The sequence below is a fragment of the Xyrauchen texanus genome, chromosome 21, assembly GCF_025860055.1.
Source record: "Xyrauchen texanus isolate HMW12.3.18 chromosome 21, RBS_HiC_50CHRs, whole genome shotgun sequence".
NCBI classification, from domain to species: Eukaryota; Metazoa; Chordata; class Actinopteri; order Cypriniformes; family Catostomidae; genus Xyrauchen; species Xyrauchen texanus.
This window is the reverse complement of record NC_068296.1, coordinates 36977671-36994286: the sequence shown is the minus strand read 5'-3', so window position 1 is coordinate 36994286 and position 16616 is coordinate 36977671. Positions and strand designations below refer to the sequence as shown.

The 16616-nt window shown below is 35.7% G+C and overlaps 1 pseudogene; it reads left to right on the top strand.

Moving 5' to 3' along the window:
• Positions 1 to 3858: 3858 nt before the first annotated feature.
• Positions 3859 to 14986, top strand: LOC127661849 (long-chain specific acyl-CoA dehydrogenase, mitochondrial-like; annotated as a pseudogene).
• Positions 14987 to 16616: the final 1630 nt, after the last annotated feature.

Sequence of the window (16616 nt, the reverse complement as noted above, 5' to 3'; positions counted from 1 at the left end):
CGGGGCAATAAACGGCTGCAGGAGGACTTTGAAGAGAGCAGATGAGAGAAACAAAAACAAAACAAAAAAAAAAAAAAAAAACACACAAAAATATCTTTTTGAAACCAATGCCGATGGAAATGTAATTAAAGATTGGACCTGTTTTTGAATAATCACGCATTATCTGCGAGGTGTTTGTTGTAAACTTAAAGGGATAGTTCGCCCAAAAATGAAAACTCTCTCATCATTTACTCACACTCATGCCATACCAGATGTGTTTGTCTTTCTTTCTTCTGCTGAACACCAATTAATATGTTTAGAAGAATATCTCAGCTCTGTTGGTCCTTATAATGCAAGTTAATGGTGACTAGACCTTTGAAGCTCCGAAAGGCACATGAAGGCAGCATAAAAGTAATCCATATGACTCCAGTGGTTAAATCCATATCTTCAGAAGTAGTAAGATGTAAGTACTTTTTTTATTACTATAAATCTCCACTTTCACATTCTTTCTCATTTTGAAAGTGAAAGTGGAGATTTATAGTAAAAAAAGTACTTAAATATTGATCTGTTTCTCACCCACACATATCATATCGCTTCTGAAGATATGGATTTAACCATTGGAGTCATATAGATTACTTTTATGCTGCTTTCATGTGCCTTTCGGAGCTTCAAAGGTCTGGTCACCATTAACTTGCATTATAAGGACCAACAGAGCTGAGATATTCTTCTAAACATCTTAATTGGTGTTCAGCAGAAGAAAGAAAGCCAAACACATCTGGGATGGCATGAGTGTTTTTAAATGATGAGAGATATTTTAATATAGACAATGCTGTATGCTATATGTACAATGCATGCTATAGAAAAGTGCATCTGGTGCTGAGAGGGATAGTTATTTTGGTTCTACTTTTCTGTAATTTCTAGTATGCTTTTCAACTTATAATAACATGATCTATTAGGCATTATAGAATCAATGCATGTCTGTTAATGTTATTCATGACAATTATAAGTATCTTCAAACTGACATTGAAAATTTTGCTATTTGCTATTTTGCAATTTTGTGAATTTGTGCTCACAGTAAATGAGTGTTATAGAGCTTGCATCACCCTCTGCAGGATACACGTGTGAGCTGCTCGTGTCAGGTGACGTCAAACAGCTTGAACACTGCACATCCTTCCTTTAGCATGCATGCTGAGATCATGACCATTGAACTAGTCTAAACTAAAACAAAGAATGTCAGATTGTCAGGTTATAATAGGTTTGCCTATTCCCAAGTTCTACAAAATATCCTTGAATATACATTATACAATATAATTGTATAATTATCACACAAGTGAATATTTCCCAGGTTTGTTACAATTATGTTTAAAGCCAGTTTCTGTGAAGGCACATAGAGTCTTGACAACAAAAAGCTTTTTAACATTCACAATGTTTTACCACAGGAATAAAGAGCCTACAGTTCATTTAACAAGTTGGGATTTGTGACAAAATGACACTATAATGGGGGTAAGTTGTCACAACAGGAAACTGCCATTTAGGCTTTTCAGCTAAATCTAAAACAATTATGAAGTACATAACAATTCATAAAAGAGATTCAATTATTTTCCCAAAGCCTCTTGTCACAAAACGTTTGGAGGTTGGGAGGATCATTTCAATTATAACTGATCCAATTTCAGTGTTTAACATACCTGTGCATTTTAAGTAAAAAATATGCCCTTATAAAGGCAAAAACTACTGGTAGAAATATTGCTCAATAATAATAATCAACTTATTTGCACACACTAAAACATGTAAAACGTATACGTGTCCAAAAGTGTATTTACGTGAATGACCACGCAATGACAACGTTATGCACACGTTTATAATATTTATTGAAATTCATCAAATAATCACCTCATTTTGATTTGACTGTGTATGCATGTGCAATGTGTGTGTGAATATCACTGTATATGTCATAGTGTGTTTGAGTGTGTTTGTATAGCAGACAGCTGTATGTCTGTGTGAAAGTGGGTCAGAGGTCGCTCGGCTCTTCTCTGAGTCTGAACACAACACACATTCTGTTCACTCCTTCCATGCGCTCTGATTCACATGTTCTGATGCACTGCCTCATGCATCAATCTCTGCTGATTTTAGAAGATCAGGCTTCTCGTTTTAAAGCATTTGAACTCAGATTAAATGTAATGCTAAAACTTTAGACACTATTTCAAGGGGTGGTTTGTTGAAAATGTCTAGTATAAACAAAATAATACTTAAAATGTAAAACTTTACTGAAAAATAAATAAAAATAAGTAAAAATGCAAACAAAAACAAACAACAATACATTATAAATAAATAACTGAAATGAATAAATAATTCAAAATATCCATTAAAAACTATTAAAAAAAATTGGTATGTATGTAATGATCAGTAGTGTCCGGTAGAGGTCACTGATGTCATTTGTTTCCGGGAGAAGACAGACATTTTTATAGGACGAATACTACTGACTTAATCTCATTAACTGTCCTGTTATTTGACACTTTCACTCATTGATTAAAGTAATAATGGCTGACTGTGAATACTATATTTCCACAATGACATCTGAAACTGAAAACTATTGATTTAAAATGATGCTGCATCCAAGCCACTAGATGTCAGTGTCCAAGATGACACAAAAACTAAAGTTACAGAGTGTACCTTTAAGAATTTAATACTCTTATATTTATTCATGAAAAACTTTTTTGTGTGAATACATTGAGAATGTGTTTGTGAATGCATTTCTAGATGACCTGAGCATGATGTCTTGATCACGTAGTGGTTTTAGGGAGGCTGGAAATCTCCACTTTCACTTTCATATTCTTCTTCTTTTGTTATTGCATATTTGAGTTCTTCATGCATATGACCACCTACTGGACAGATGGGAGAATTTACAGTAAAAAAAAAAAAAAAAGGACTTAAATATTGATCTGTTTATTACCCAAACTTATAATATGGCTTCTGAAGATGTATATTTAAAGGGATAGTTCACTCAAAAATGAAAAATGGCTTATCTCTCATCATTTACTCACCCTCATGCCATCCCAGATGTGTATGACTTTCTTTCTTCTGCAGAACACAAAACAAGATATTTAGAAGTATATTTAAACTCTGTAGGTCCATAAAACGCAAGTGAATGGGTAACAAAATGTTACCAAAACTACATAAAGAGAGAATAAAAGTAATCCATATGACTATAATGGTCAAATCTAAGTCTTCTTCAGTGATATGACAGGTGGGAGTGAGAAACAGTTCAATATTTATGTAAAATTTTGTTAGAAAATCTCCTCCCTGCACTATAGAGGCATGTGCATATAGAATGAGAATCACCAAACACACAAGAATGTAAAAATGAAAGTTAAAGCGAGTTGAAAATTGAATGAACAGGGAGTAGAATTCATTGTAACAATGGACTTAAATATTGATCTGTGTCTCACCCACACCTGTCATATAACTTCAGAAGACATGGATTTAACCATTGGATCCATGTGGATCAATTTTATGCTGCCTTTATGTGCTTTATGGAGCTTCAAAGATTTGGTCACCATTCACTCATTGTATAGACCTACAGAGCTGAAATATTCTAATAAAAAACTTTGTGTTCTGCTTTTAGAAAGAAAGTCACAAACATCTGGGATTACATGAGAGTGAGCAAATGATAAGGGAATTTTCATTTTTGGGTGAACTATCCCTTTATTGAGGTAATAATTATTTGTATAATTATATAATTCCATATATAATTATATAAGTATATAGCCTAATTATTCTTAAAAAAATCGTGCTTGAATTCATAACTGTTCACTTAGCTGCTCCGTCAACAAGGACTCTTAGTTTGGCTGTATTCATGTATTCTTTGGCGGAAGTGATATAGTGAAGTTCAGGGGCGCTGCTGTTTGTGACCTGTCAATCAATCAGAGGGCAGTATTATTGATCATATCGACAACATGTTTGCTCTCAAAACACTCGAGTTTTTCTCCTGTCACGAAAAATGTGTATTCGTGTCCCTGCCGAGGTGAGACGTCATATGCTGTTTAGTGTTTGTTTTGGGACATTATTGTTTTTTCTACAGTTTGTTCCACAGGCACTTCAGATTATTTCATGTTTAATATGCATATAAATCGTATTTGTATTCCCATTTTGTTTAATAAGCTTATATTTTACTTTGAACAACCTTCAAAATACAGTATTTATTACATGAATAAGGTAGCCATTCATTATGCTATATATCAGTATTGATATGATTTTTTTAAGATCACCATGTAAACACTATGATGGGCAAATATGGTAACTGTTACATAGAATCAAAGTAACAAGATATATTTAAATATCTTAAAACCTCACTGTACTACGGTACAGCCACAAAACCTCTTTGTAAGGGTAATTTTAATTTTATGAAATGGTTATTTATCAAAGCTATTTAATCTCTTTTACAATATAAATTATATTTATAATATGAGACAATAATATATATTATTGCTGTTATTATTATTTGTATTATTATGATCAGAATGCAGCATTCATGGTAAAGACTGATGGACATCGGCATCCAACAGATTATCTCAGGGGAACATGACCTGTTCCGTCAACTTTCAGGAGGAAGTCATTCTGTATCATTCTGAGTGAGTCACTTAACCTGTGTGTATTATCTAATCCTGATAATGACATGTCCTGATAATATAATGGAGATAGAGACATAAAGTGGCACACTCTAAAGCATATATATGTGTGTTCACAGGTGGGAGAAGAAGGGTGAGTTTAGCAGAGAGCTTTGGGAAAAGGCTGGAGAATAGGAATTATTGGAAATATTCACTCCTGAAGAACAGGGAAGGGTGGGAGGAGACCTGCTGTCTGCTGCATTGGTGTGGGAGGAGCAGTGAGTAGGCCCGCCCTTACCTGTCATACATATACATACATATAAACCTCATCTATCACCTGTTATAATGTTGCAGAAGCGGTGTGGCTCTGTATGTGTTTTAGAATGAATGCTAACTGCAGTGGTCGGGTTTCTCTCTGCACTCAAAGGCTCAGATTGAGCACTATATTCCATAGACGACTGCTGGGAAATGCATCAGGGCCATTGCTATGAATGAACCTGGAGCCGGAATGTGAGCCTCAGTGAAGAGTAAATTACATTTCAGTCCTTCAAATGGTTGTATAGCTAGATGTCACTTTAAATATAAAAGACCCTGACTACCACGGTGCATAATTTTTACTTGTGCTACAAAGCCATTTCGTTATATGTGCACAATTTGTTCTTTTAGTTGTCCCAATTATGTTCTGTTTTGTCTCTGAAGTGACCTTCAAGGAGTGAAGACTTATGCTAAAAGAGATGGCATTGACTGGATTCTTAATGGAAGCAAGGTATGTAAAACGCCATCAGTGATGTAGAGAACTGTACAGTATTTTCAGTAGAATCAGTAGAATTAAAGTGTTGAATTCAGCAAATCTGTGTCCCTTTTCTTTTTGTCCCAGGAATACGGAATCAGTAAAACTATATCACTCAATGGAAAAGTTCACTTATGGACTTCATTCTTAAACCCCTTGACCAATTTTTTATATAAATGTACATATTTGCCAACTGGCTGGTAAATGTTTGAATAATGTTTCTTTTGATTCTCTTTCTTTTCTCTAATTAGCTGTTGATCAAAAACAACAAAAAATACAAATTAAATTCGAATCACGCATAGAATGAATGAGATATAGCTATTCGAGTCTCTCTCCTTAACATGCGCTCATTTCCAGATGCTTTTTACAGAAATGACGGTTTTGTTAAAGAGACAGTATAAAATATAATTTGTAGGATTTGTTCATTTTTAAAAAGCCAATATGTGACCAGAATAATGAAAAACGAATAAAATATTATTGGTACTATTGATTTTTATTTTTTGTAATGTACCTAGTTAGAAGGTCCCCTATTTCATTAACGGCATTATCTGGGAGATAATTACTTTCATCTGTAAACAAAAGGGACATTTTAAATAAAATATCCCTTTATGAATAGATATCGAATCGAAATTGAATCGAGAGCTTATGAATCTGAATTGAATTGGGAAATCTGTATCAATATGCAGCCCTAGTGAAAGTGAATGGTTTCGGACACTGTCGAGATCCAAAAGGGACAAAAAAACACCATAAAAGTATCATAAAAGTAGTCCATGCGACACATGCTATATTCTATGGCTGTCAAAATTGAAATAGTAGTTTAATTTAAGATAAAAATGCACATCCGAATGATGAAATGATCGTTCAAATTTTGAATGTGCCAAGCACTGACAATGACATTCGCGGGCTAAAACAGATGCTGTCCAACAAATCAAAAAGGTAAAAACCTTTCAAACGTGTCTCGATACACCTGCGTTTTAAAGGTTGAATTTCCTTTTAAATTGACACAGCATCTAAAAAAATGCATTGTTACTGCATGAGACTCAGCGAGATGCTGCACAATGGTCAAAGACGTCCGTCTAGCGCATGTGTACATTCAAAAAGATGGATGCATTTGGAGTGAACGTCACTGTGAAGGTCTTTGGTGGTTGTGTCTCGCTGCATAAGAATTAGGTACATACATAGTGTATTTAAACTGTAGTTAATGAAAAACACTGTGGTACTGCCGGTATTATGAAGGTTGAGTCCATGGTTTACTATGGCACCAGTGTAGGCTACTGTGCAACACCAAGTTAATGTAGGACCGTTTATTGAAGTGTTTCTTTTCTCGTTTTACTTTTTTACTACATATTTAAGAATATGAACTGGATAAGTCTTTTGACTTTATCATTTTACGCACATTTGTTAATAGCCAGATATGTTCTTTTCAATAAACAATCGCTACAATGCAAAAATTTTGAATTTTGTTTCTCCACCTTGTTGACAGCCGTACTATATTCCATGACTTACGAGCCACAGTTTTCCTGAGCAACCACGGGGGTGGTGCTATGATGATTCTGATTGCCGCTGGACTGTTTCCTGGTTCGAGTCTCCATAACAAGCGATACAAAAACTACCGAAATGAGCGAACCAGATGGAGAACAATTACCATTTTATGTGTTGTAGTAAAAATTAGTTCAGGCTCAACCTGTGCATTTGAGTCATAACAACAACTCAAAGTAGTTAATGATATCAGTGTAACTAATCTCGGCTATCGCTTCACGGCATCAATCCGTTCAGATGAGTCACTGTCGTAATACTGTAAATATTAAAATATTAGACTGGAAGTGGTTTGAACATGATATATAATCTTTTGTGAGTGAATCTTCTGTAGATGAGTTGTTGGTTCATTGGTAGTTTTTTGTTCTGAATCTTTTTGGCTGCTATAATTTTCCATCTTGTTTTTTAATTCACAACACTCTTTCTTTCAGGAGTGATGTGGTGATCATAATTACTGTGACTGCAGCTCACAGAATAAGTCTGTTCTTGATTAACAACAGCATTAAGGGCTTCCAGACACGCCGCAAGCTGGAAAAAATCTGACGGAAAGCTCAGGTTCTCTCAAGCTTTTCATACACAGTGTTTCAAAACTAAAAATGAATATGCGTTGTCAGGTTTTATGAGAACTCAGTGCGATATATTGAAGCATTATGGTTTAATATCATTGATTAGTCAAAAGGTTTAGTGAGATTCAGTGGATATAATCATTGTTTTCACACAGGATACAGCCGAGACGTTTTTGAGGATGTGCGTTTGCCGGCTGAGGCTCTGTTGGGTCAATGCCAATAAAGTATTCTATTACCTAATGAACGAGCCTCCACAGGTATATGAGCGAAAGCACAGACATACTGTTGGTTACCAAGTTAGCATTTGTGTAGTTCTCAAGTTGACTCTGTGACCAATCTAAAAGTAGAAGTGTTTACAACGGCTGTAACACATTACATTGTGCTTCAGAAGATCTTTTGTACTCAGATTGCATTGTTACTATAACATGTCATACTGCATATGCAAAAAGATTTAGCACATTTGAACAGCTCAACAAACAGGCTGATATCCCATTATAATGTACTATAATAGGAAAAGGGAGCTATTTCAGTTTGTATCTCTCTCTCTCTCTCTCTCTCTCTCTCTCTCTCTCTCTCTCTCTCTTTCTGCAGTAACATCTTATAATAGCAGCTATGGCCATCTGTGAATTCATGTTTGAAGTCACATGTAACTACGTGATGTTGAGGAAGGCATTTGGCCGAACCATCGCTCACTTGCAGGTAAACGTGAAAAGGGTCATATCATACAAATTTTTATTGCTGGTTAAAATTCTAAATACACTTATTAGCTATCTTCTTATTCAAAACGGGATGCGTGCTCTCAAGTAAATGATTAAATGGTTACTTGTGCATTCCTGATATTAACAATTAAATTATAACTAGTAAAAATGTTAGTTTAACACAGATATCTGTAATGTAATTTTAACCAGCAAGAGTTACACTTATTTATTTTTTTGAATATTTGAAATGCATTTCCAAATAGTGTAAATACCAAAACTAACATTTTTTATAATTTTTTGAACATTGAACAAATTAAAATTTTTATTGTTGATGTCAGGAATTGTATCATTTTGTATTACAAGATTTGTACTAGTAACCATGTAATTATTGATAAACTGACAAGTTAAATTTAAAGTTGAATTATTAAGAAGAGTATAGCTAATAAGTGTTTTTGGAATTTCAAAAAGTAAAAAAATTATTATTATTACTATTGATTATTCATTAATATCTGCGATTGCATTTTGAAAAAGACAAGGGCTGACCAATTAATCAAAATAAAATCTAAAACGTGTTATAACGTGATATAACGATTATCAAACCGCAAGGGCTGCTATTTAATAAAAAATATTTAATAGTCTGCATGTGCTGCTCGCTGCATGTCTATTACACATACTGGATGCACGAGCGAGGCTAATCAGCTTTGGCACTATATTTTCAGCGTTCTAGATTCGCTAATTGCACATTTGTGTTATTTCACATAAGTTTCTATACAAATCTAAAGTAACCTCTTTTTGCAGACAGATGATGATGATGGATGAGAGCAATTCTCTGCATTACAATGCCATTGCCAACTCAACCTCAAATAGAAATGATCTGGCAAAATAAAATCTTTCACCAAAATGAAGGCTTTAACGTTTAACCAGATCACATAGCAATACTGCATACAAGTTAAGAAAGTATTACATAAATATGGTACTGTTTCAAAAAATATACTTATGGAAAAATGTCTTAACTTATTACTGGGTTCCCAAAAAAGAAAATAATGAAAAGTGGGCTCAGACTTATCACAAAGTCTACAAAAACAGAGACTCTCTTTCTTCTGCACAAAGAGTTTTAGAAGAATATTTCAGCTCTATAGGTTTATACAATGAAAGTCAACATGGTCCAAATTTTAGAAACTTTAAAAAGCACATAAAGGCAGCATAAATGTAATCCAGAAGACTGCAGTGGTTAAAAACATTTATTCAGAAGTGATATGATAGGTGCGGATGAGAAATAGATTGATATTTAAGTTTGATTTTAATACAAATTCTCCTCCCTGCTCCATAATAAAAATGTATGCAAAAAAAAAAAAACATCAATTAGTGTTATGATTTTGGGTTGCTTTAATTGGTCAGGTCTAGGCTCAGCAATGTTGTGAGGCAATAAAATGAAATCAGCTGACTACCTGAATGTACCGAATGACCAGGATATCCCATCAATGGACTTTTTCTTCCCTGATGGAACGGGCATATTCCAGGACAACAATGCCAAGATTTATAGAATCCTTTATTTTGGTCACACATTATACACACAGTTTATATACTGTGAAATGTATTAGTTTTCACATATCCCAGCTAAGCTGGGGTCAGAGTGCAGGGTCAGCCATGATATGGCGCCCCTGGAGCAGATAGGGTCAAGGGCCTTGCGCAAGGGCCCAACAGTGGTGTCTTGGTGGTGTTGGGGCTTTAACCGCTGAGCCGCCACTGCCCTGTGCGCTTATTGTGCTCAAATTGTGAAAAAGTGGTTCAGGGAATATGAGGAATAATTTTCACTCATGGATTGGCCACCACAGAGTCCTGACCTTAACCCCATTGAAAGTCTTTGTGATCAACAGCGTATGCAGACAAGCAAAGTGAATTGCCACAGTGATTTAATGCTAAATACCAGCACTATATGAACACCTCTTAGCCAATCAAATTTGAGGACCAGAACTTACAGTTCAATTTAATGTATGTTTATCCTGATAAAAGAAAAAATAATAAAAAAAAAACAGTCTAATTCAGTTCTCTTCCTCATCAGAATGAGAATCCATTTTCTAATTTGTGTAGTTCGCATTTAACCTCACGGTCATGGTCACGCGCACCCTCCGTAACTGTATCCCACCGTCCTGTTCACAGTTTGAGACAGATGCTTGGAGAAATTGAATGAGCTCCATTATGTAGTTCATTTGTACATATAGTTGAGTAGAATCAGTGAGCTGTAAATCAGGTTTGGACTAATAAAATCATCAGTCGTGTAAGTGCTATTCTATCTCTCTGTCTCTCTCTCTCAGACGGTGCAGCACAAACTGGCTGAGCTGAAGACTGAGATCTGTGTCGGACGAGCGTTCACTGACAGCTGCTTTCAGCTCCACAGTGAGAAGAAGTTGGACTCAAGCACAGCGTCTATGGCCAAATACTGGTGAGCCTTTCAGGCTCCATTTACATTATTACATTACATTTATTACAAAACAAAACTTGCAAACATGTATCTTTAACTACACATTATCATATATACACTCACCTAAAGGATTATTAGGAACACCATACTAATACTGTGTTTGACCCCCTTTCGCCTTCAGAACTGCCTTAATTCTACGTGGCATTGATTCAACAAGGTGCTGAAAGCATTCTTTAGAAATGTTGGCCCATATTGATAGGATAGCATCTTGCAGTTGATGGAGATTTGTGGGATGCACATCCAGGGCACGAAGCTCCCGTTCCACCACATCCCAAAGATGCTCTATTGGGTTGACATCTGGTGACTGTGGGGGCCATTTTAGTACAGTGAACTCATTGTCATGTTCAAGAAACCAATTTGAAATGATTCGAGCTTTGTGACATGGTGCATTTCCTGCTGGAAGTAGCCATCAGAGGATGGGTACATGGTGGCCATAAAGGGATGGACATGGTCAGAAACAATGCTCAGGTAGGCCGTGGCATTTAAACGATGTCCAATTGGCACTAAGGGGCCTAAAGTGTACCAAGAAAACATCCCCACACCATTACACCACCACCACCAGCCTGCACAGTGGTAACAAGGCATGATGGATCCATGTTCTCATTCTGTTTACGCCAAATTACTGACTCTACCACCTGAATGTCTCAACAGAAATCGAGACTCATCAGACCAGGCAACATTTTTCCAGTCTTCAACTGTCCAATTTTGGTGAGCTCTTGCAAATTGTAGCCTCTTTTTCCTATTTGTAGTGGAGATGAGTGGTACCCGGTGGGGTCTTCTGCTGTTGTAGCCCATCTGCCTCAAGGTTGTGCGTGTTGTGGCTTCACAAATGCTTTGCTGCATACCTCGGTTGTAACGAGTGGTTATTTCAGGCAAAGTTGCTCTTCTATCAGCTTGAATCAGTCGGCCCATTCTCCTCTGACCTCTAGCATCAACAAGGCATTTTCAGCCCACAGGACTGCCGCATACTGGATGTTTTTCCTTTTCACACCATTCTTTGTAAACCCTAGAAATGGTTGTGCGTGAAAATCCCAGTAACTGAGCAGATTGTGAAATACTCAGACCGGCCCGTCTGGCACCAACAACCATGCCACGCTCAAAATTGCTTAAATCACCTTTCTTTCCCATTCTGACATTCAGTTTGGAGTTCAGGAGATTGTCTTGACCAGGACCACACCCCTAAATGCATTGAAGCAACTGCCATGTGATTGGTTGATTAGATAATTGCATTAATAAGAAATTGAACAGGTGTTCCTAATAATCCTTTAGGTGAGTGTACATTAAATGATACTGCAGAATGACCACATGCAATATTTAAAGGAGTAGTTCTCCAAATATGGAACATTTTAGCAGAATATATAAGCTAAGTGTTTTGCAATACAATGAAAGTAGATGGAGACTTGACTTATCAAGAAGAAAAAAAAGAGTAGTCCATTAAACTCATGCACTATATTCAAAGACTTCTGATGCCATACAATAGTTTTATGTGAGGAACAGATGGACATTTATTTAGTTATTCATTATAAATGATCTGGACTACTTTTGGGAGGAGTTTAAAATCACCGAAACCCATCTACTTTTGTGATATGAAAAAAATAAAATAATTAAATCAGCATAGAAATTCTGCCAAATATCATAAAAAGTCGTACAGGTTTGGAGCGACACAAGGGTGAGTAAATGGTTACAGAATGTTCATTTTAATTTAAACTGAAAACCCAAACACTCACAGTGCAGTATTAATATTTTAAAGTATATATAAATATATAAGTATGGTAGAAGTTTTATATTAATATATATGTGTTATATACTTTTTATATTTGTAGTATTTTAAAGATTCAAGTATTGCAAAATTTTACATTTCGCCAAATTATCTGCAAAAATAAAGGGCATCTTGTGGAGCACTTGCTTTTGTTTTAAACATGACAATAAAAGACTGAATAAATTATTGAGCATGTGCACAATTACATTACTTGTAATTTGTACTTAAATGAACAGAGGCTCATTGATTAGACTGTCTGACTGACGGCCTATTACGTACAAGGTTTGTTTCGGCTCATGAAACTCACCTGTGATTGGCTGGATGGTCGCTCAATCAGCCCAAAATAACAAAACACATAGAATACTGTATACAGATCCACCATTTGTACTCCATATGGGTTTATCTTGAAAATGTGCAGAGGACCAAATCACCTTTTTAAAGAGTACAGTGGACATGTCCTTCACGTCCCATGTAGTCTTAGTATTTGCTTTTCCTTGGCTGTTATTGTAGTGTCCAGCAGAGGGTGTATTTCTCTCAGCTCAGTGTCATTAATAGAAATGTTTTTGAAAGATACTGCATCCTTTGTACTTCACATTTAAATATTACTTCCCTGGAAGCTAAAATGTGACTATGCGGTTATCAGGAATGACTATTTTAAAGTCAGTCTTTTGTACAGTATGCTGGCAGCACCTCTTTTATAAGTAGGTGGGAAGCCTTCCAGAATGATCCAAGTCTTCTAAACCTGTGGCAGTTTAATGGAGATTCACTTTTGAATAACATCTAGAAGTTTGTATAGACAGCTGGAGTGAAACTCAGGAAAGCAGCCAAGAATATGGCATGTTTGTAGTGTGATAAAATCACTTGCTAAACTTATAAATTAAATTAAAGTTATATCCAATAACGGGGTTATAGGGTTTCACATTTTTTATATACAATTTTACACAGATACAATTATTTTATCATACTAACATCATGTTAACACACATAGTGCAACATTGTTAGCCAGAAATAAAACAATAAAAGACAGATTAGGGTTTATTTAGTGCCTTTCAGTGCTTCTCATGACTATATCAGGAGCTTCACGGACTGTTTATTGATTATGAAATGATCTCAGATGAGTTATTCATCACATACAGAATGTTAACCTGCCATGTGACACTCTGAGCATATCATATGATGTTTGCTGAGCGAATGTCTCCTCTGTTTGGGACTTCACACTGTATGTATGGATATTTTAAGCAACTATTTTCCTGCCAGAAGAACAATTTGTAGCACTTTAGAGTGGAGAAAAGATTTAGAGTTGTAAAGTTCACATATTCTTGTAGCAATATGATTGTGTGAATGTCATGAATGCATTTGTATAAAGATATAAATCTGTAAATAGATGGTTTAGAAATGTTATTCATGCTCTGTGTTGATTTGTGTAAACCAAGAGTCTGTCTATGTATGTGTGTTTCTGGCTGGCTGGTGTGTTCATTTAGTGAGTCATGGAGCAGAGGTGGGTGGTCTGTGAGAGTTAGTTAATTAGTGTTATAAATAAAAAGATTAAAAGCAGAGTGAACGACTCTCTTACCATCCCAACCTCGCCTCTCTCATGGGTATAATTATTGAGCCATTTTCCTTTTATTCAAAGATATTCAAATATAGAGGCATGCTATGTAAGTTGAGGGTAACTATGGATTAGACAGAGGAGCTAAAATCAGCTTTCAAAAGCAATTCTGACTGCCACTCAGAGGTTTGGAGTTTCACAGAAGTCATGTCCAATTTATCAACGGTCTTTTGAGATTCATAGTTTTTTGAGGGCAGTGAATCTCTAATGAATTACAGGATTGTTAGGGAGAACTTTTTTGGAGAGCAAAACTGTAGTGGAAACAATCTTGTTTTCAAGCAGGTAGAAAAATATAGCTATGAAACATATTTCAGGGTCGAGTGGCAGAAGAACACATCATTCAATGAAAAGAGGAACATTTGTGTTTCGTGCACTAACAGGAAAATCTGCTATTAAGTGATTTGCGTGCTTGAAAATATCATATCAAATACATTCTAAACATTCTGTTCCAAAATATAATTATTTTATGTGATGATAAATCATATATATTTTTAAACACCAAAATTTTGCCATGATACAATTTTTATAAGTTCCTATTCTCAATAGATCATCACATTTATGACACAGTGTTTAAATATTTTAGACAGTCTATCACATTGCTGTTTCAGTGTGCTAACACGGCTACCTCCACCACCCCACCACCACCAGTTGTGTCCCGTCCTGCACGGGGGTAGGCTCCTCACCCCTGCCTCCTATCTCTGGCAGGATATGACGGTTCCAAGTACAACTTCTTCAGACCGCCAGACGGGGCTTACGCCAAAGAGAGACATCACATTTCTGTATTATATTCATCATATAAATGTCATCATGTATTTCACTCAAGTCGGCGAGTCTTCCTGATAGAATTGACACTTTGGTGGGAATTTTCATTACTTTCAGAAAAAAATACATAAATCTATGTATAAATCGATAATTCATGTAAATGCACTGTTGAACAATGTTAGCAGACAAATAAAAAAAATTCAGTGAGAGTGTACATTTTTTTTCAAGAGATTTTACTTTCTATCGAAATTCACAGTGCTTAAATTGCCAAAAGTGACACGTTGGTATATAGACTGCACTGTATATTAAAAACATTATTGGTTATTATAATTATTTATTGTAAATAATTTGTGTCCACCAAAATCAAATAAGTCTACACCCACTTTCATCCAGATACATTTGAAAACAGCTTTACAGAAGTTTCTCGTCCACTCTGAAACGTATGAGAACACTTAAATCCCCTTACTGTGCAAGCGACAAAAATCGCTGTTCCATGTATGGTCTGAAATTTTATTGTCCTCGTGCTGTGTTGGCGGACAGCAATTCAGAGTAAACTTCCCATCGCCTTTGAATGAATGCAATGTGTAGGTTGTACAAAGTAACATTTATTTTTAACAAGGCTTTCAAAGTGAATATCAGGCACAACAGCGCCGCTACAACATGGACATATACATCTTGAATGTATTGGGTTGAATGGATCACATGGCTGCGTCATATGACAACAAATACATCATCGTTTTCAAATATGTCCGTCTTTCACGTCCACACTTCTAGGCGAAGACGGCCTCAAATGTATCCACTTTGGGAGCGTTTTCAAAAAGCTACGTTTTCTCAGTGTGGATGAAATGCTAAAACGTTGGGAAAAAGATGTGATTTCAAATGAAAACATGTTGGTGTTGACGTGGCCTCAGATATCTCCGTTTTCCCAGTCCACAATACATCGCAAAGATACATTTTCTAATATATCCACCTGGGAGAGCATCTTCGAAAATGCTCAATGTGGATGGAAGGCCAAAACAGAGAGAAAAAGATAGTGTGGATGTGTCCTAGAATAGACAGAAAAGGTGTTTATTTGTTACTATTTATAGAAATAGTTGAGTCTTTAATGCTAATGACAGGAGGTCATAATCTGAAAACAACAGGTACTGTAACTGGTAAATGAGCAGCAAAGGCATTTCTAGACTCTATTTAGGGGGGATTCAGCGCTCCCAAAATTCAATATCAGCCCCCTAAAAATCTGTGTCAAGGCAATCAGCATGCAAATCTGTGAGCACCCATTGTGAGCTCTTGTTCGCAGCGTGACTGCTTTGGTAACTTACCTGTAAAGACTGACTACTGAAAGAAACAAAAATAAAAGACCAACAGATTGGGGCTGAGCACCCTAAGATTTAAGATCTCATCAAAGATTTCAATCCTAAAATCGCCCCTGATGAGCAGCAGTAGATGAGCAACCCCCTCATCTACTACAAAGTAATTAGTTACTGTAATCTCATTACTATTTTAGTCCAAAAAGTAGTATAACACACAATCTAAATTGTTATCAGATTGCAGTTACAGACATTTCAATTTAGTACATAATTAATACATTACACGTGTTCTATACGTGTTTAATACATGTGAAATTAATTATGTTCATATGTACATGTCTTTGCATTTTTGGTGAGAGTTGGAAGTGCTACCATCCGCTATTAAGTCATTGTATGGGAGAAACAGTGAAAAGTATTTTAGAAAGAAACTAGTTATGTGATAACTTTTTCTAAGAAGTAATCATAAAAGTAACCTGATTACAACATAAAGTAATTTTTAGTAGATTACTTTTTCAGTAACTTAC